This window comes from Lipotes vexillifer, unplaced genomic scaffold (assembly GCF_000442215.2).
Source record: "Lipotes vexillifer unplaced genomic scaffold, Lipotes_vexillifer_v1.1 scaffold489, whole genome shotgun sequence".
NCBI lineage: Eukaryota > Metazoa > Chordata > Mammalia > Artiodactyla > Lipotidae > Lipotes > Lipotes vexillifer.
The window spans coordinates 689,241-712,036 of NW_006790533.1; positions in this window are offsets into that span (position 1 = coordinate 689,241).

Here is a 22,796-nt window from a genome sequence, read left to right on the forward strand (position 1 = left end):
AAAAAAAAAAAAAAAAAAAAAAAAAAAAAAAAAAGTCCTTGCCAGGTTTTTACTATAATTGCTCTATGATAGTGTGCTCGAATGATATCCTATCACTCTAGTCATCAGGCCCAGTGCTTCAAATATAAAGCTATTTGTGGTTTTGAAAATCACAGGTCAATTTTTTGACTATCTTTAATGTAGTGTTCTCTTTACCTTGAACACTCTATCCTCTCGTCTTAGCACTGGAATTAACTAATTTCTACTTTTCTTTCAAAACTCACTTCATTGTAATTCTCCATGGTACTGAGCCTTTGGTCCATCTCCCTAGGCTTGTACTAGCTTCTTGGACAACACTTTTCACAATATGTTCTGGTTGTCTTTTAGCTTGCTTGTCTCCTTGACCAGACTATTTTGTAACACTAGTACTTGTAACATAGGAGTTGTTCCGTAACGGATCGTCAAATGGATGCATGAATGATACATGTGATAGACACTTTACTGTTGTATTAAAAAGATGAAAAGAATGGGATTAGAGGATTTTTGAGTTTCATGGCCTATAGACATTGTTTACCAAGCTCTTTATTTTAATAGTGGAGGGTGGGTGAGTAGGTTGTCTATATGTAGAAGTATTTCTTAAAAACTCTAAACTTGGAGTCAGTTGATTTTTATTAAAAATCAAACCCTGCAACTTAATAGTTGGTGTCTATGACCAAGCCATTTAACCTGTCCAAGTGTACATTTATCCATTAATAGAGATTTAACAGCCTCATAGGATGATGGACTTTTTAGGATTTTCAACCTCATGGTATTGCCAACTTCATAGGATAGTTGGGCTTAAATAGAATACTCCAAAGGAAGACAATTTATAATCTGCATTGTGTTCCTCATATTGGTTGTGGTTTTGAAGTCTGAAGTCATGAAGTTGTTGAGCAAACAGAAACAGAACTAGAAACCCAGTTTAATTCATTTTTAGTTCTCTAGGTTTGATTATGGCATGGTTCTGCCTACATCCCCATGGTTAACGTGTGTGTCACAGCCTGTGGCTGGTCTTCTCTGGCTATAATCAGACTTTTTCATTTCCCCCAGTATACTACAAATAATAACCCTTTCTACTTGTGCAGCGACCAGAACAAAATTAAAGAGTACTAGGTTATAAACTTGCCCTCCTTCCTTGCCCCATAGCCCCACTGATGGTCTGTCTTAGTTGTTAAACACTTGTTTTAAGGTACAGTACTCACAGGGTTCTAGGCAGGAGGTTGTAGTCCACAGGGTGCTGGCCAGAGGCAGTGACTTTCGGAGCCTTGGAAGGCCTGACCTGCCAATGGCCACAAACATGTCTTTCCAGCCAGTCTTGTGGCAGCTGTGGAGTGCTCAGATGGTATTGTCTCAATTATAGACACAAGCCTCAAGTGTGCTTGATTTTTCCCTTGGAAATTTTGATTGCTTTTGTTATAAAAAGACAATGATGTACTTTGAGGAAAAAAAGAGCTAACCATGAGACTTGCTGCTTGAGTTGAAGAGTCACGAAAAGTCAGTTAGATGGTTAGACCCATTACATACACCTTTGAAGCCCTGGAGTCACCTGTGATGGAAGCCAGTCACCTGGAGTTACAAACTCTGTGTTTGGCAGCACTTAGTAGAGATGCAAACAGGTCTACATTTTCCCTGTGGGATACAGTAGACCTTCTCGATCAAGGACAGAAAAGAGAGTCCACCAAAAATTTCATTTCATGAGATAATGATGGCTAGTCTTAAAAGACAGACACAGTCACTCAAAAGGTTGTCAAACTCGCCAGTCTCAAGTGACTGAGGCCTAAAATATCTTAAAGTCATTTCAGAAGACTACAGAACAAAATCAGAAAGAAATAATGTCTTTATGAAAATGTTCAGCTGCTTGCCCAAAAAGATGCTGGAAGGAAAAGAGTACAGAAGTTGAAGGAATAGAAAAAAATAACAGAAAATGTCAACACACAAAGGTAACAAGAAGTCAGCTATAAAGACAGCCAGTTAAAAATCTCTGGTTGAATCTGTGCTTAAAATGATAAACTTACCTGCTCTCTTTAGAGAAGATTACACAGATGATGACAAGCTGGCACTGGACAAAAAGAATGTCAGAAATGGAAACCAAGATTATTAGAGGTCAATTTGAAGAATCTCACTGATGCTGTTAACTTAAATGTCTCCTTAAATAAAATTAAATGAAAGAAAGAATGAGTATTTTAAAAGTTCCCAAACAAAACAGCCATCTTTCTGTGCAGTGAGAAAATGCACAGTTTGGAAGAGAGATTCAAAAGCTTCCCTTGATTCTCCAGACACTGCCAGAGCTAAATCAACAATATGAAATGCAGTTTTTCAGAAAATCAATTGAGGAGGGAATTTACTTCTTAGAAACGGAGGAGAAATTTTACATAGTTTACGAAAACATTAACCTTTTGTATCAAAACCTTAACTTCTACAGAAAGATGGTCAAAGACCTAGAGAAACAACTGGATATTCCATTTCCTTCAACCCAAGGTGGATCAATTCCCATGAGAAAATAGCTCAAGAAAGTTTGTTGGCTATAATATTGACCAAGAGAAAACTCAATGATCTAAGGAAAGAAAATGGTCACAACGGGCAAAAGTTGGATGAATTAGAGTTTTAAATCCAACTTTTTCCAAGTGGCCCCTTTGTTTCTGCTGTTCTACATGAGGCCTAGGGTAGTGGCCCTAGGGAGTTTGGTTATTCCCTCTCTCATCAGGACCCCAAGAGAGTAGGAGGGGTGAGATGTGAATTCTCAGGGATCCAGGGTGGTGTGTGGGTTTGATTGAGGCTTAAAGCAGGCAAATCCCAAATATTTACACACTCAGAAGGAATCTGATTTGTTTTCTCTCTTTAAATTAATTCTGATGGATCCCTTTTTGGTTTAACTTGTTACTTAATTGAAGTTGCATTTACTCTTTTGAAATTTTATACAATTATAAACTCTAAGATACTGTTTCCAGAATATAGATGGCTTTACTATAATTTTTACAATATATAATTTTATTTCCTTAAACCCTCTAGAATTAGATCATATAATTATTATTTTTAATGTACTTAATTGATATATTATTACTTAAATTATAACTGAAGTTGGACCTGATCAGGTGGACTTTTGCAACAATAAAGACCATTTCTATATGCTATGAAATATAACCCATCTATAAAAGTAACCTAATGTTTACCTCAATAAATATTGACTGGCCTTAAAATACTATAGGTAAAAAAGAAAACAAAATAAAAACCCCAAACCAACACAACCACATCCCCAGCTAAATTTATTATTATTCTTGTTAGTTCAGGCCTAATTCCACAGATTAATTTTGGGAAGTTAACATTGGCAACCGTTTGTTTCTAAGTTATTCTTTGTGACTTTTGCTTTGTTGTTTATAATATCATTTACTATTTAAACATTTCTAAATTTCATTCAGTCAAAATTAAATATGCTTGTATGACTCTTGAGTTTCATTTTTGTCCTGGAAACTATCTCCTCAATCTAATTTTAATTTTCTTTTCATCTCTGTTATTTTCATGGTTACAAATTTTTATATTAAAGTTTGATCCCACTCTGCTTTGCCTAAGGAAGGAGTTAGAAACTGCACATTATTTCCCCTTATCCCAAATTCCTATTCAGTTTTCCCATAGAGTTTATGAAGGAATTTACACTTTCTAATTATTTAAAATATCACCTTTCTCAGGTAGTAAATTCCCATTTATTTTTAAGTCTGTTACCACTGGGTTTGTTTTTTTTTTTGGATTTTAATTTTTTTTTTTTATTGAAGTATAGTTTGTTTACAAGATTGTTTTAGTTTTTGGTGTACAGCAAAGTGATTCAGTTATACACATATGTATTATTTTTCATATTCTTTTCCATTATAATTTATTATAAGATATTGAATATAGTTCCCTGTGCTATACAGTAGGGCCTTGTTGTCCATGTACTTTATATGTAGCAGTGTTATATCTATTAATCCTAAATTCTTAAGTTATCCCTCCCTCTACTCCTTTCCCCTTTGGTATTCATAAGTTTATTTTCTATGTCTATGAGTCTGTTTCTGCTTTGTAAATAGTTCTTTTGTATCATATTTTAGATTTCACATATAAATGATATATTTGTTTTTCTCTGTCTGACTTCACTTAGTATGATAATCTTTAGGTCCATCCATGTTGCTGCAAATGGCATTATTTCATTCTTTTTTATGGCTGAATAGTATTCCATGGTATATATGTACCACAGCTTTTTTATCCATTCATCTGTTGATGGACATTTGGGTTACTTCCATGTCTTAGCTATTGAAAATAGTGCTGCTATGACCATTGGGGTGCAGGTATCTTTTTGAATTAGAGTTTTTATCTTTTCCAGATATACACCCAGCAGTGGGATTGCTGGATCATATGGTAACTCTGTTTTTAGTTTTTTAAGGAACCTCTGTACTGTTCTCCATGGTGACTGTGCCAATTTACATTCCCACCAACAGTGTAGGAGGGTCTCCTTTTCTCCACACCCTTTCCAGCATATTTTACTATTTGTAAACTTCTTGATGATGAGCATTCTGACTGGTGTGAGATCATACCTCATTGTAGTTTTGATTTGCATTTCTCTAGTAATTAGCGATGTTGAACATCTTTTCATGTGCCTGTTATCACCACTGTGTCAGCGCTCGTGACAACAGCAAGAGGAGTAGCAGCGTGGAAGACGGGCAAGGATACTACTCTTGCCTAAACAACAGTGCTCCTTGATAAACAACCTGGTTCCATGCATAATTCTCCCTGGGCTGGTGGGCTCCATTTCTGCATACTTCGCAGAGAACCATACTTGGTCCATCTCCCTATCTCAGAGGTGCACAATGACAAAAAATTATCCGAATGGCTGCACCGGGCATCCAGTGACAGTCACCAGGCTAGATGCAGTGACTAGAGAGCTCTAGCCTGACCCTTGGTAAGCAGGACTCAAGCAAGGATTGATTAAGGCACTGTGTCATTGCTGCCTTAACAGTGGGAGCCTCAGAGATGACCTGCGATATTACAGTCTGAACCTGAGAGTCATACAGGGTAGAGTCACTTAACAGCAGTTCTCACCTTAGAGATGAGAATATTTTAGGATCGGTAGAGTTGGCAACACCCAAAGAAGACAACAAAGTGTACACGAGCATTTGTATAGTTGTAGCACTTACACATGCTAGAGAAACCTGACAGCAGTTGTCCCAGGCAGGCTTCAGTGTATCACAGAGCAAGTTAGTGAGCCAAGAGCAGTTCGTTAAAGGTAACCAAGTATCCTAGGTTGTGGCTGGGCTGTGCTGTTCATTATGCTAACTGTTTTAAATGCCTCCTTTTCATCCTACTGGTGAGGAAGGGGTTCCATCCTAGGTTAAGGGGATGGCCAAACACATGACACATGACACTAAGATGAGATTAAAGCAGTTTATTAGTCACATAAAGTCACAGCATGCAGTAGGAAGACACTGCACACCATGCCAGACCAGCCAGGTTTACACTTGGGAAGGGTGAACAAGCAAGGGCTTTGTAGTATCAAGAAGGTAGGATGACCCCTTGTTCCAATGGTTGATGTGTTTGGCTTGTTTGAATAGTTCTATGGCCTGCCTAACTGAAGGCAGGTGTTTGGAGATAAGCAAGAACTGTGCCTGGTTCCCTTGGACTGTAGACTTATACATGGTATCAGAGTCCAGGGGGAGAATTGACAGTTAGACTATTCAAAAACCTTTTGATTTCACCAGATGTCTTTAGCACATAATTTTGGGTTCTGTTTTTAGGCCTTACACCATATATGAATTCTCTCAGTTTTTGCTGAAAGTATTTTGAAATTCTGTTGTTAGGTATATCAACATTTAGTCCTATTGCCTCTTCTTGGAGCATAATCCCTTTATTATAACATTTACAAATCATATATTTGATAGGGGACTCATATGCAGAATACATAAAGAACTCTTACAACTCAACAAGAAAGACAAATAACCAAATTGAAAAATGAACACAGGGTTTGAATAAACATTACTCCAAAAAGTAGCCATTGAGCACATGAAAAGATGCTCAACATCATTATTCATTAGGCAAACAAATCAAAACCACAGTTAGATATCAGTTAACACTATAGGATGACTATAATAAAAAAGACATATAATAACAAGTTGTAGAGAATGGGCAGAAGTTGGAAACTTCACACACTGCTGGTGAGGATTTAAAATAGTGCAGCTGCTTTGGAAAAGAGTTTGGCAGTTCCTCAAAAGGTTAAGCATAGAGTTATCATATGACCCATCAAGTCCACTCCTAGGTATATACTCAAGAGAATTGGAAACATGTCTATACCAAAACTTGTACATGATTGTTAATAGCAGCCTTGTCCATATTATCCAAAAAATGGAGACAACTCAAAATTTGTCTATCGGGACTTCCCTGGTGGCGCAGTGGTTGGGAACCCGCCTGCCAATGCAGGGGGCACGGGTTTGAGCCCTGGTCCCAGAGGATCCCACATGCCGTGGAGCAACTAAGCCCGTGTGCCACAACTACTGAGACTGCGCTCTGAGAAGTCTACGCACCACAGTGAAGAGTGGCACCCGCTGTCCACAGCTAGAGAAAGCCCGCATGCAGCAGTGAAGACCCAACACAGCCAATAAATAAGTCAGTAAATAATTTTAAAAAAATTCATCTATCAACTGGCGAACAGTTAAATAAAATGTGGTATATACATCCATACAGGGAAACATTATTTGCCAATAAGAACTAATGAAATACTGATGCATGCTACAACGTTCATGCACCTTGAAAATATTACACTAAGTGTAACACATGAGTCACAAAAGACCACATTTTTTATGATTTCATTTATATGAAAAGTCTATATTAGGCAAATCTGTATAGTTGGAAAGTAGATTAGTGGTTGCTTAGGTTTGTAGGGGTTGAGAATAAATGGGAAGGATAAAGGATATGGGGTTCCTTTTCAGAGTGATCAGTATGTTCCAAAATTGATTGTAGTGATTATTATACCATTCTGTGAATATAAGAAAAAAGTTGAATTGTAAACTTTATATGGGTAGTGGAATATGAGTTATGGTTCTATAGAGCTGTTTTATTGTTTTTTAAAAGGCATGATACAAAGAAAACAGACTAGAGGACTTCATTGGTGAATTTAAGAAATGATTTCTATACAGTTTATACAAGATAGAAAAGAAGGGAGTACTTCCCAATTCTTTTTTTTTTTTTTTTTTTTTGGCCTCTCCCGTTGCAGAGCACAGGCTCTGGATGCGCAGCCTCAGCGGCCATGGCTCATGGGCCTAGCCGCTCCGCGGCATGTGGGATCTTCCCGGACCGGGGCACGAACCCGTGTCCCCTGCATCGGCAGGCGGACTCTCAACCACTGCGCCACAAGGGAAGCCCCTCCCCAATTCATTTTATGTGGCCAGCATAATGTTGAGATCAAAACCTGGCAAAGACCTTAAAGGAAATTTGCAGGCTGATCTTTCTAGTGAACATAGATGCTAAAATACAAATAAATCAACAACAACAATAAAAAACAAATGCAACAATATATAAAAGACATAACACATCAAAACTAAGTTGGATTTATTTTAGATATACAAAGCAGGTTTAACCATCAAAAATTAGTGTACTTTACATATTTGTAGGATAAAAAAAGAGATTCATATGCTTTTATTAATAGATGCAGAATAAGCGCTTGATAAAATTTAACAGTGAAACATGATTTTTTTTTTTTTTTTTTTTTGCGATATGTGGGCCTCTCACCGTCGTGGCCTTTCCCGTTGCCGGATGCGCAAGCTCAGCGCCCATGGCTCACGGGCCCAGCCGCTCCGCGGCATGTGGGATCCTCCCGGACCGGGGCACGAACCCGTATCCCCTGCATCGGCAGGCGGACTCTCAACCACCGCGCCACCAGGGAGGCCCCGAAACGTGATTTTTTTAAAAAAAATCCTCTTAAGCAACCCTGGGGAAAAACTAACTTTCTCAATCAGATACAACATACCCACAAATTCCTACAGCCTATATTATATGCACTAGTGAAATTTCAAAAACTTTCCCCTCCAGAGCCGGCAGGGTACAAAGATGCTCACTCTTACTCTTCTTGTCACCCATTTTTCTAGAAGTCCTAATTTTTACAACAAAGCCAGAAAATGAAATAAATATATAGGAGTAGAAAATAAAATGGAAAAAAAGCTTTCATTGTAGTATGTGGAAAACGTGTATGTGTAGAAAACCGAAAACAATCTACATGAGATAAAATTAGTCTGTTAATTAACCAAGATTGCAAGACAGAGGGTCAATATATAAAATCCTGTTGCATTTCCAAAATAAGATCAATTAATAGAAAATATTTTTAAAAGACAGTATTTAAATTAGCATCAGAAATAGGCGGTACTTGGGAATGAACATGAAAATATGTGCAAGAACTTTACAGTGGAAATCTGCAAAACATTATAGCGATGAACCAAAGCCTAAATAGATGGCAGGACATACCATACTCATCATAGCTGGAAGGCTTGTAAGGTAAAGATGTGATTTGTCTCCTAATTTCTCTATATAATTAATACAATCCATATCAAAATTCTAGCAGGTTATTTTTGTGGAAATTAACGAAACTTTTCTAAAGTGGATGTGGAAGTGTAAAGCAAGACTTTTAGGACCATGACTAGGTGAATTTTCTTTTCATAGTTTCTTTTCTTATTTTGGGATCCCCTTTTTCTTATGGCAGTACTCTACTTCCACAACCCCAATGCTCTTAGAGCTTCCCCCAACCCCAGTGCTCTTAGAGTTTTCCACATCAAAACGTCTACATTTCATTTGGTGAATTTTATTCCACTGGTGAAGCCATGGCAAACACTGGAGCCAGCAGCATTTAGAGAAAGAAAATAAGAATAGTTGTTTTGACACCCTTTGGCAGACTACATAAAGCAGACAGTCCTCAGTCCCCTTCTGATGATGATTCCAAGATTCTGTTATGAAAACTCACCTTTGAAGCTGCTTTCTGTCGTTGAGCGGCATGGACTTACCAACTCGTCAGTTATCCTAATTTTCACAATCGTACTGACCCCATTTAGTTCTCAGTCAATTCCTTTAACCCTTCAGTTCTCTTGTTTACTAAGTCCTTGCAGTCTTCTGAGGTCACTAGCACAGGTATTATTTTATGAGTATTTATTTTGGGCATTTCAATACGTTTTTCAAAAGGAGTAGAGAAAAACCTGAGTATTCAGTCACCCATCTTGACCTAAATATTTCATTATGCAGATACTTTCTACCAGTCTTTAATTACTATTCAAATTAATTTTAAAATAATAAGCAAATTCCTGACACCCAACTGTTGACTGAAAGTCAATAGAAGAACAAAAGAAAGAGCAAAACAACTTACATCCTTCAAAAACTTTACTAATGTTTTCTGATTATTGAGAATTTGTATAAGCTTCACACTGAATTTTTTGTTTAATGGAATTAAGCATTTCATACTTTACAAAAAGATTATAAAATAAAGCCCTCAGCAAAATACCTCTAATTCGTATACCTATTGACTTAAGCTCTGGAATTTATTATTAAAACAGCCAGATATAAGCAAGCATACCCTGAACATTTGAAGTGCATTTATACATTTTTATGAATTGGTTTCTTTATTAGCTGGTTGCAGGGCCTCCATAAAATTGAATGCCTGAAGGAGTTTAATAGCAAATCATTGACTTTCCATTCATTTATTACTGCTACCCCTCATTTCTGTTTTCTTGGCACGAAATTATCTTAACCATAACAGCATATATTGAGTAGTTTTGACATAAGTGGAAATTTGACATTATTTGCAAAGGGGAGCATTAGTCAGTTATAATCAAAATATTGGACTGCCTTACTATAGGTTAAATACAAACTATTGTATGTGCTCATTCAAGCGCCTTTTAATATTCTTGGTTTCCCATCTCCACGTCACTACCTCAGTTCAGTTTCAGTTATTTCCTTTCTAGTTTCTTAGAAGACCTCCCCTCTGTTCAACCTATATCCATCTTGCTCTTGTCCAATTATTTCCCACTTAAGAGCCAGAAAGATTCTAATAATATGCAAAACAAAGCATGGCATTTTCTTGCTTAAAATTTTTCAACATATGCTCATTTCTCTTAGGAAAAAAGACAAAATTCCCTCACAAAAAAATTAAGAAACTGCAGAATCAGAACCTTTCCAAGCCTTCCACCCTCCTCACCCTCCATGTTTTACTCAATGTAGTTTTCTTTTTTCTTTTTTTAAATTTTTGACTGTGTTGGGCCTTCATTGCTGTGTGTGGGCCTCCTCTAGTTGCAGTGAGTGGGGGCCTCTCCCCACTGCAGTGCGCAGGCTTCTCATTGTGGTGGCTTCTCTTGTTGCAGAGCACAGGCTCTAGGTGCACAGGCTTCAGTAGTTGCAGCACACGGGCTCAGTAGTTGTGGCTTACAGGCTCAGTAGTTGTGGCGCAAGGCCCTAGTTGCTCTGCAGCATGTGGGATCTTCCCGGACCAGGGCTTGAACCTGTGTCTCCTGCATTGGCAGGCAGATTCTTAACCACTGCACCACCAGGGAAGCCCCTTTTCTTCTTTTTTTAATTTTAATTTTATTTTGGAGTATAGTTAATTAACAATGTGTGTTAGTTTCCTTTTTCATAGCTCCTTCATTCAGATAAGATTCTAACTATTTCAGAGTCTTTGCATACGCTGTTACCTCTGCTTGGAAAATACTTGGGCTTTTATTTTATAACCAGATTAGTCTCATATTTATATTTTATCTTTTTACTCAAGAAACTGCTATTTACTACTTACAGAATGCCAGGCGCTATGATAATATTGCAGATACAGTTGTGAGCACATAAGACACAGTCATTGGCCCCAAGAATATTAGAATCAAAATAGGAAAACAGACCTGGAGCAAGTTCTTGCACAAATAACCTGACAGTTATGAAAGTGCTCCAAAAGAAAAGCATGGGAGAGTATGAGAACATAAAATAAGAGTGTAATAAGGATATTTCACCTAATCATAGACGTCAGAGAAAGTTCCCATGAAGAAATGATGATTAACTGAGCTGTGAATGGGTAACAGTTAAAGAGGCAAAGTGGAGGGAACAGCCGCTTAAAGGCACTAATGGGGGAAAGATCAAGCAAAAGTGAAGAAATGCATTTCACTTTGTGATTGCTAGGGACTAACCTGTGTCCCCACAAAATAAAAATGTTGAATCTGTACCCCACCAATGTGATGATTTTTGGAGATGGGACTTTTAGGAGGTAATTAAGCTTAAATGAGATCATAAGGGTGAGGTTCTAATCAGATCTATTGGGGGACTTATAAGAAGAGGAAGGCCAAGAGAGGACATAGCAAGAAGGTGGCCATCTACAAGCCAGGAAGAGAGTGCTCCTCAGAAACCAAATCTGCCGACGCTTGCTATTGGGCTTCCAAACTTCCAGAACTGTGAGAAGTAAATACCTATAAATAATACTACTGGAATTTCGTTATGGCAGCCCAAGTAGACTAAGTGACTGATCAAAGGCCTCCTTGACACCCCAGATCTCAAAAATCTGCCCCTGTAAATCAGTTTCATTGCAACCTGCCCTTCTCTTGATCTCCTTTTTTATTTCTGTTTAGTTTGTGTGTTGTATTTCTTCCTTCCATTGACAAACTTCTGCCCTGTGGCTTGAGGAAATGCTGCTCCAAGTTCCAAGTTTAGTTTATGTAGATTACCTTCTAGAGCAGAAGTTAATCCCCTTTGAACCCCCAATATTCATATGAAAATTCCAGAGAAGGGCACTGATTGGTCCTGCTGGGTCATGTGCCTGCCATTATTGTGGAGTATGTCTAGGCACTGGGCTCACTCTGTAGCCAGAGTCAAGAGACTTTTCTAGAAGAAGGAGCAGGTGAGAAAACCATACTGGGCAATCAGAAGCAATCACCATGACAGCCCAGCACTATGCTCAGGTTTTAACCCCCTCCACCACTTTTTGACTCTGTACTTTACTCATTTCTTTGAGAGTACTTCACTTTGAACGGTGGCTTAGTCTTTAAATATTTAGAAAATCATGACACTTAATTAAAGAAACTCTCAGAATCCATTTACAATGTGGCTAGTGTAAATATTTTTTTATTTGATTTCAAGTATGTTACAGTGGAATATCTGAAATCATATTGCACATTAGAATTCAGAAGCATTTTATAACTGCAAGAAAAACAGAAAATTAGAAACTAACTTTTCCAGCTTTTATAAGCACCAAACCTTTTTCTGCACTCACTCGTATGACAAGAATTGGTTATACTAACTTTTCCATTTGTATTGAAAATGATAATTTTACCCATGAAATCTCTCAACACCTAGTAAATTCCTCCCTAGAGAAAATAGTCTATCAAATATGGAAATATTTCACTATCCTTAACAAATTGTAATATGGATAAAAATACCAATGAAGAAAATAAACAGTTTATAGTAAAATGGATAAATTTAGATAGGTTGTAATGTTAACTGTTAATTTAACAGCTGCCAATATATGTTGCTTATCATAAATTCTAGAATAGAGAGTGGTGTTTTGCTTTATGCTTCAGGATCCCTAGGAATCGTTCAAGTGTACAAAGAAAATAAATCCATAATTCCAAATTACTTATAGAAATCTAAATTTATCTAAAACTTATACTAAAACTATACATAGGAACAATTTTATTTAATGAGAGTGAGTTGTTAACAATATGTAAAGTTGAGTGCTTCCTTTATGCTTGGCATTGTTATAGGTACTTGGGATACATCAGTGAATAAAGCAAAGTTGCTTTCACTCATAGAGCTGAAGTTCTAAAAGATTCTACTAATGATTTATAGTATAGGTGAAAATTTCGAAGATATCTCACAATAAATGAGGGATCTGGGATTGTGTGCCTATCCGACAGGCCTCTATAAATTGGCTCTTACCTTTGTGAAATCAACTCATTTCACAGTCCAGCCTTCAACCACATAGGTTCAGAAACCTGATGTTGCACATACCAAATGGTGCTATCTCTCTCTCTCTCTCACAGGTGAAATCAAATTAAACTCAAAAACACCAGTGTCTGTAACAAGAACACTGATTTACTGGCTTACATTAAAAACTATAAAGGCTGCTGTATAGGGACTAAGCTCCTGTATGCATTCTTTCTCTGTGGACAAAATCTAGAAAAGCCAAGCTAAAATCAGAAGATTGCTTGTAGAGCATAAAATTACAACATGGGAATTGAAGAGATGTTTCAGATATTTGCAATATCAGATTTTTAAAAATCTGCTAATATTAGCCTTCTATGAAGTGCCTAGCTCCAAATTTTTGTGCAAATTATTTTGCATTCTCTAATACATGTAGAGTGGGATAGGGAGGGTGGGAGGGAGGCGCAAGAGGAGGGGATATGGGGCTATATGTATACGTATAGCTGATTCACTTTCTTATACAGCAGAAACTAACACACCATTGTAAAGCAGTTATACTCCAATAAAGATGTTAAAAAAAAGAATAAAATATACACATAGATAAACACAAACATGCTTACTTCTAGTGACCAATTCTGTGAAGAGCTCTCCCTTTGTCTAGTTAGGAACATGATTCCTCAGTCTTTCCACTGTCCTTCCCTCAGATTTACTCCCTGGGAAAAGAAAAGGAAAAGGGTGCAGAAAATATGCTTGTCTCTGCTTTAAATAGTTGCACGATCTTCATTACCTTGCAGTAGACCTCCTTAGCAAATGTAACACAGGATTTCAATCTGGAACTCCCTCTTGTTTCTCTGAATCTCCAGTTAATATTTAATATCCTCTAATTTCTAACTGATTTGTTTTTTTAATGTTTTTTCCCAATCTGTGACACTTTCTGTATTTCTGGGCTTAGTCTCTGAAAGTGGATTTTGTACACTCTTAATAATAGTCCTCACTTTTTCTCCACCTACCACAGGTTTATTATTTTACCAAACTTTCACGAGTCATTTCACTGTCAACTCTACTTTAAAATTGTCCTTCTTACATGTTTCTGCTGCATCCTCTCTGGATGAATTTATTGTCTTTACAAATCTCCCCAGTTATTGTGTCCTATGACTTTGTGGGGAGTTGAAGTAAGTCTGGTTTATATACAGAGCACAATAAATGCCCCCCACAGAAGACAATGGCATTTGTGCAAAGGGTGGTACTTTCAATAAAGTATAGTTGGAGAAAAAGCATATGTGATACCGAATTACATATGGGTTATTCATATCCAACAAAATCAATGGTGTGCTTGTCCTTAATGGATCACTCTGAAACTGGCTTCTAATTCACAGTACAACCCAGGCTTCTCAAATTAACATTTGGAGATCTGCTATACATCATTGTCCAAAGTCTTCATATCGTGACCTGGAAGATAAACCTGAACTGACCTTTGGTTATCAGTATGTCATGGACTTACCCAGGACATGCTGCTTTACTAGTGAAATCATTATTGCTGCTAGAATATTTATTTTATTCATTCATTCATTCATTCAGTTACTTGGTTACTTAGCTACTTATGGTAGACGGAGAAGTGCATTAAGATCCCTCTTCAAGCAAGCACTCGTTGTCTAGCCGCAAGGACATTGGAGAGCCTTCTAGCGTTAACTCCGTCAGGTCCACCTCAGCTTTTGAACTGGAGACATGCTTTCTACAGGAAGGCCCCAGCCAATGACTGAGCAAGACTGTGATGTCAGGACATAGTCATTTCTGCTCAGAGTGATACTTTTCCAGTTCATTCATATTTTGCACACTCTTTGAGCTACACCATGGTTTGATGACTACCCCGTCCCAATCCTGCTCCTTGCACTTTCCTTTCTCAGGTATGTCTTCCCAATATAACTGTTGTACATCTAACAACATTTTGGTATCTGACTCTTAGAGGACTCGATGCCAGAACTGGAGTTTTAGAACTGGATCACTTCCTGCCCGGCTGGAAATGATAACCATATGTCAGGAGGATTGTGGGACATGGATAGTCCCCAGCTCAAGCTGTTAGCTGGTTACTAAAATTTCACCATGTCACTGGTGCAAATACAGAGAAAATAATGCATACAAGGTCAGTTGAATCTGTTGATTGAAATTAAATTCCATTGATACGCTAACTGAAAGATGTTGAAAGTTTAAAAGTTTTTAACAAATAATTGAAAACTAAGTGTGAGAGCCAGAGGGCTTTATCTCCTGCAGGGGGAGAGAAGAGAAAATAAACTAAGGATTTAATAGAGTTTTTAAGTTTCGGTGACATTTTAATATTCAGCTGAGCAGGTCTATTGTGCCAAGGTCATGATCCTGTTTGGGAGAACCTGGGACCCTGATACATGGAATTTTGGTGAACAAAGCCAAACGTTCAACTCCTCAGATTTCTCTGAACCTCAGAGTCTGCATACGTGGCCAGTTCTCCCTTTTAAGAGCTTGCGATCTCCCTGTGAGGGAAGACACTACAGAAACCTCTCCCAACCAAAGCAACAGGGGTTAACTTGAGGACCTAGCCTTACCTCCTCTCCTGTCTTCAAGCCACTAGCAAGGGGTAAGTAACAGCATATCTTAGGAGTAGGCCACATATTTTAAGGGAGAAAAAGGGCTATATGTCAAAAGAGCTATAATGATTAGCTGCTAGGTATTGTTAGGAACTGGGAGAGTACAAGTAGGACTTAATTTTGAGGGTGCTTGATCAAGACGGTCATATAAGACTGGATAAGAGTGCCTTTATTGCCTTGCGACCTCTTTTGAGATACAGGATTTAACACCACAGAAACAACTCTAAAATTTACTGCCGAGATAGTACTAGAAACCTCCAGAAAGTGATGGCTTTGCTGCACCAAGTTGAAATGCCAGAAATGCTTTGGCAGACAGTTGATAAATGAATTAAAAAGCTCAGGGCAGTGGGCATGAATGAATATTCTGGGTAAAGCATGCTGATCTACCAAAAGATTACATTTCTGGGAAGACCTGAAAGACACCACTGTGAAAGGGATCATATTTTATCCACATTCATATCATCCTTCTAAGTGTCCCCTCACAAATGCAAGGGCACTCAAATTCTGGATAAGGGCTCTCCAGATGTGTATGGATAAGTGGACTCATGTGGCACACAGGGAGGACAGTGGCAGATTTGGAGATGTACCACTCAGCTCTTCTTCAAGAAAGGACTTGTTGACCAGTCGCAAGGAGTGTGGTTGTGCCATCAGACTCAGGTGCTAACTCCTTCAGGCCAGCCTCCACTTTTGAGCTAAGATCACACTCTTCTGGTGGTGGCCCCAGTCACTGACTGCAAAACACTGTGGTACAGAGGCCCAGTCATTTCCATCCAAAGCAGGACTTCTCTGAGGACTATTCCCTCCTCCGTATTGAGCTGTCAGAATTCATCATTTCTGCATTAGGGCCTGATGGCTCCCCATTCCCTATCCTGCTTCTACCTATTTCCTTTCACTAGTATAACTCGCCAACAAATCTCTTGTACTCCTAACTCTCCTAACTCAGCATCTCCTTCTCAGAGGACCCGATGCACATAGTTTTTTTGTGTTTTTTACAAAGGAACCAAAATGTCAGAGAAGGAAAATCAAGATTTGGTGTCCTTCTGAGTTTAGGTTGGTTCCACAGCCAAAACCTAGAAAAAGTTTCTACTGAGATACCAAAAATAATTACATTTGGAATTTTTACTTAAAACTTTTAAAACTTTATGTATTCAGAGAAATTTCCACTTCTGGACTATGATGTAGTAACTAGTAGCAGACTAGCCCTTCTGCACCAAACAACTAAAACATTGGACCAAATATACTAAAAGAAAAAACTTTTCAATATTGTACAATAGGCAAAACAGGGATATTTAATAGAGGGGAAACAGATATATTATGCCCATAATCACCTTGGTTTCTGCTTGGGAGCACTGCTGGACCATGGAGCATTAAGTGTGTACTGGATTGAATAGCATCTCCCCCAAATTTATGTTCACCTAGAACCTCACGATGTCACCATTTTTGGAAATAGGTTCTTTGCAGATGTAGTTGGTTAAGATGAGATCATACTGGGTAAGAATGGGCACTGGAACCAACACATATATACAGTATGATTCAATTTGTATGAAGTTTTAGAACTGACAAAAATACAACAACAGTTTTCTTTGGATGATAAGGTTGTAGGAAGGACAGAGAGAAGGGGTGGAGATTTCTGGGAAGATAAATTAGGGATATTTCTGGGGTGATACAGTTTTTCTGTATCTTGAGAGGTGTATGGGCTACACGGTTGTGTGTGCATTTGTTTAACTTCACCAAACTTTACTCCACTGTAATTTTCACTCTATGTAAATTGTATCTCACTTTTTAAAGTTTATTGAAAAACTTGGTGTGTGTGTGTGTGTGTGTGTATGTGTATATATATATATATATATATATATATATATATACACACACAATATATATATAGTGTATTATTCTGTGAATACCTGAAAAATGCCCAATGTAGTCATCATGTCTTTTCTTTTTTTGTTTGTTTTTATTTTATTTTATTTATTTATTTATTTTTGGCTGCATTGGGTCTTCGTTGCTGTGTGCGGACTTTCTCTAGTTGTGGTGAGTGGGGGCCACTCTTTGTTGCAGTGCGCAGGCCTCTCATTGTCATGGCTTCTCTTGTTGTGGAGCACAGGCTCCAGGCATGTGGGCCTCAGTAGCTGTGGCACGCGGCTCAGTAGTTGTGGCTTGCGGGCTCTAGAGCTCAGGCTCAGTAGCCGTGGAGCACGAGCCCAGTTGCTCCGCGGCATGTGGGATCCTCCCTGGCCAGGGCTTGAACCCATGTCCCCTGCATCGGCAGGCAGACTCCCAACCACTGCGCCACCAGGGAAGCCCATGCCTTTTTTTAATCTGTGAATTCTTCATGATGCCATAACCAAATTTATTTCAATGCAAATAGGTTTCTATATATGTTATTCCTTTTTAATTCTACTTTTATTAATGCTTTAATAATATTTATGTTAAACATTAAAATAGAGAGTTTGATATAAACATTATACCAAATACACTGCCTTCTATAAGCACCTAATTGATCAGCAAGTATTAGTTGAGGACCTTTGTAAACAGTCCTCTGCTAGGCACTGTGAACAGAGGAAGAAGTAAACAGAAAACACAATTTAAAAGAAATCAATTACTTGATCCATATGAGACAGATAATATTGCTGGTGGAAAATAACTATCATACACTGAGAAAATAAATGACAGTACAGTTTTAAATAGTACAATACAGTTTTAAAGACAGCTGAAATTGTGACAAGCAACTTTTCAGCAAAGTGGGACTTGAATAGGTTCTGAAAGATCAGTAGCACTTCCTTTTATCCAACCAAATCTGTCTCTTAACAGCCTGACATGCCTAATTTTTGTATCTGCATGTATGCCAAAAAAATAAATAAATAAATCAGTCACCAGGAACTATTTACAGTACAATTTCTTCAAAGCTAACAAGTTTCTGTAAAATTTATGATATTTTCAGTAACTTAAAGGCCTTCATACAAACACACAAAGTTCTGTTCACATACAAAGTTCATTTAGATAGACAAAAAATGGTGCTTTCAGGTTTGATGATTTGCTGAAACTTTCCTGCACTTACTCTTGGAGATACCTTAAAAATCTCCAGAATAGGGGACCTTCAAGATGGAGGAGGAGTAAGACACGGAGATCACCTTCCTCCCCACAAATGCATCAGAAATACATCTACATGGGGAACAACTCCTACAGAACACCTGTTGAACGCTGGCAGAAGACCTCAGACCTCCCAAAAGGCAAGACACTCCCCACGTACATGGGTAGGCCAAAAGAGAAGAGAATAAACAGAGACAAAAGAATAGGGACGGGACCTGCACCAGTGGGAGGGAGCTGTGAAGGAGGAAAGGTTTCCACACACTAGAAGCCCCTTCACTGGCGGAGACAGGGAATGGCAGTGGGGGAAGCTTCAGAGCCACAGAGGAGAGCGCAGCAGCAGGGGTGCAGAGGGCAAAGAGGAGAGATTCCTGCAGAGGATCGGTGCCGACCAGCACTCACCAGCCCGAGAGGCTTGTCTGCTCACCTGCTGGGGCGGGCGGGGCTGGGAGCTGAGGCTTGGGCTTCAGAGGTTGGATCACCAGGCAGAGGAGACTGGGGTTGGCTATGTGAACACAGCCTGAAGGGGACTAGTGCACCACAGCTAGCCAGGAGAGAATCCAGAAAAAATCCTGGAACTGCCTAAGAGGCAAGAGACCATTGTTTTGGGGTGCGCAAGGAGAGGGGATTCAGAGCACAGCCTAAACAAGCTCCAGAGACGGGCGCAAGATGCAGCTATCAGCGCGGACCCCAGAGATGGGCATGCAATGCTAAAACTGCTACTGCAGCCACCAAGAAGCCAGTGTGCAAGCACAGGTCACTATCTACACCTCCCCTCCTGGGAGCCTGTGCAGCCCACCACTGCCAGGGTCCAATGATCCAGGGACAACTTCCCGGCAGAACACCCGGCGCATCTCAGACTGTTGCAACGTCACATTGGCCTCTGCTGCCGCAGGCTTGCCCCACATTCTGTACCTCTCTGTTCTCCCCAGCCCGAGTGAGCCAGAGCCCCCTAAACAGCCACTCCTTTAACCCCCTTCTGTCTGGGTAGGGGACAGATGCCCTCAGGCGACCTACATGTAAAGGCGGGGCCAAATCCAAAGCTGAACCCCAGGAGCTGTGTGAACAAAGAACAGAAAGGGAAATCTCTCCCAGCAGCCTCAAGAGCAGTGGATTAAATCACCACAATCAACTAGATGTACCCTGCATCTGTGGAATATCTGAATAGACAACGAATTATCCCAAAATTGAGGCTGTGGACTTTGGGAGCAACTGTAGACTTGGGGTTTGCTTTCTGCATCTAATTTGTTTCTGGTTTTATGTTTATCTTAGTTTGGTATTTAGAGTTTATTGTCATTGGTAGATTTGTTTATTGATTTGGTTGCTCTCTTTCTTTTTTTTTAATTTTAACATATTTAAATATATTTTCCTTTTTCTCTTTTTTGAGTGTGTATGTATATGCTTCTTTGTGTGGTACTGTCTGTATAGCTTTGCTTTTACCATTTGTCCTAGGGTTCTGTTGTTTTTTTTGTTTTGTTTTTTTTGTTTTTTAAGCATAGTTTTTAGCGCTTGTTATCATTGGTGTATTTGTTTTTTGGTTTGGTTGCTCTTTATTACTCTTTTTATTCTTAATAATTTTTAATTTTTTTTTATTTTAATGACTTTATTTTATTTTTTTCTTTCTTTCTTTCTTTTTTTTCCCACTTTTCTTTTGAGCCGTGTGGCTGACAGGGTCTTGGTGCTCTGGCTGGGTGTCAGGCCTGAGCCTCTGAGATGGGAGAGCCAAGTTCATGACATTGATCCACCAGAGACCTCCCGGCCCCATGTAATATCAAAGGCAAAAGCTCTCCCAGAGATCTCCATCTCAACGCTAAGACCCAGCTCTGCTCAACTACCAGCAAGCTACAGTGCTGAACACCCTATGCCAAACAACTAGCAAGACAGGAACATAACCCCACCCATTAGCAGAGAGGCTGCCTAAAATCATAATAAGGTCACAGAAACTCCAAAACACACCACCAGACATGGGCCTGCCCACCAAAAAGACAAGATCCAGCCTCATCCACCAGAACACAGGAACCAGTCCCCTCACCAGGAAGTCTACACACCCAATGAACCAACCTTACCCACTGGGGGCAGACACCAAAAACGGGAACTACAAACCTGCAGCCTGCAAAAAGGAGACTCAAAACACAGTAAGTTAAGCAAAATGAGAAGACAGAGAAACACACAGCAGATGAAGGAGCAAGGTAAAAACCCACCAGACCTAACAAATGAAAAGGAAATAGACAGTCTACCTGAAAAAGAATTCAGAGTAATGATAGTAAAGATGATCCAAAATCTTGGAAATAGAATGGAGAAAATACAAGAAACGTTTAACAAGGACCTAGAAGAACTAAAGAGGAAACAATGACGGACAACACAATAAATGAAATTAAAAATTTTCTAGAAGGAATCAATAGCAGAATAACTGATGCAGAAGAACAGGTAAGTGACCTGGAAGGTCAAATAGTGGAAATAACTATCACAGAGCAGAATAAAGAAAAAAGAATGGAAAGAATTGACGACAGTCTCAGACACCTCTGGGACAACATTAAACACATGAAAATTCAAATTACAGGGGTCCCAGAAGAAGAGAAAAAAGGGACTGAGAAAATATTTGAAGAGATTTTAGTTGAAAACTTCCCTAATAAGGGAAAGGAAATAGTCAAGCAAGTCCAGGAAGTGCAGAGAGTCCCATATAGATTAAACCCTAGAAGAAACACACTAAGGCACATATTAATCAAACTATCAAAAATTAAATGCAAAGAAAAAATATTAAAAGCAGCAAGGGAAAAGCAACAAATAACATACAAGGGAATCCCCATAAGGTTAACAGCTACTCTTTCATCAGAAACTCTGCAAGCGAGAAGGGAGTGGCAGGACATATGTAAAGTGATGAAAGGGAAAAACCTACAACCAAGAGTACTCTACCCAGCAATGATCTCATCCAAATTTGAAGGAGAAATTAAAATCTTTACAGAGAAGCAAAACATAAGAGAATTCGGCACCACCAAACCAGGTTTACAACAAGCGCTAAAGGAATTTCTCTAGGCAGGAAACAAAAGAGGAGGAAAAGACCTACAAAAACAAACACAAAACAATTAAGAAAATGGTAATGGGAACATACATATCAACAATTACCTTAAATGTAAATGGATTAAATGGTCCAACCAAAATACAAAGACTGGCTGAATGGATACAAAAACAAGACCTGTACATATGATGTCTACAAGAGATCTACTTCAAACTTAGGGACACATACAGACTGAAAGTGTGGGGATGGAAAAAGATATTCCATGCAAATGGAAATCAAAAGAAAGCTGGAGTAGCAATTCTCATATCAGACAAAATAGACTTTAAAATAAGGACTATTACAAGAGACAAAGAAGAACACTACGTAATGATCAAGGGATTGATCCAAGAAGAAGGTATGACAATTGTAAATATTTATGCACCCAACATAGGAGCAACTCAATACATGAGGCAAATGCTAACAGCCATAAAAGGGGAAATCGACAGTAATACAGTCATAGTAGGGGACTTTAACACCCCACTTTCACCAATACAAAGATCATCCAAAATGAAAATAAATAAGGAAACACAAGCTTTAAATGATACACTAAAAAAGATGGACTTAATTGATATTTATAGGACATTCCATCCAAAAACAACAGAATACACTTTCTTCTCAAGTGCTCATGGAACATTTTCCGGGGTAAATCATACCTTGGGTCATAAATCAAGCCTTGGTAAATGTAAGAAAATTGAAATCATATCAAATATCTTTTCTGACCACAACGCTATGAGACTAGATATCAATTACAGGAAAATAATCTGTAAATAATACAAACACATAGAGGCTAAACAATACACAACTGAATAACCAGGAGATCACTGAAGAAATCAAAGAGGAAATCAAAAAATACCTAGAAAAAAATGACAATGAAAACACGATGACTCAAACCTATGGGATGTAGCAAAGCACTTCTAAGAGGGAAGTTTATAGCAATACAGTCGTACCTCAAGAAACAAGAAACATCTCAAATAAACAGCCTAACCTTACACCAAAAGCAATTAGAGAAAGAAGAACAAAAAAACCCAAAGTTCGCAGAAGGAAATAAATCATAAAGATCAGATCAGAAATAAATGAAAAAGAAATAAGGGTAACGATAGCAGAGATCAGTAAAACTAAAAGCTGGTTCTTTG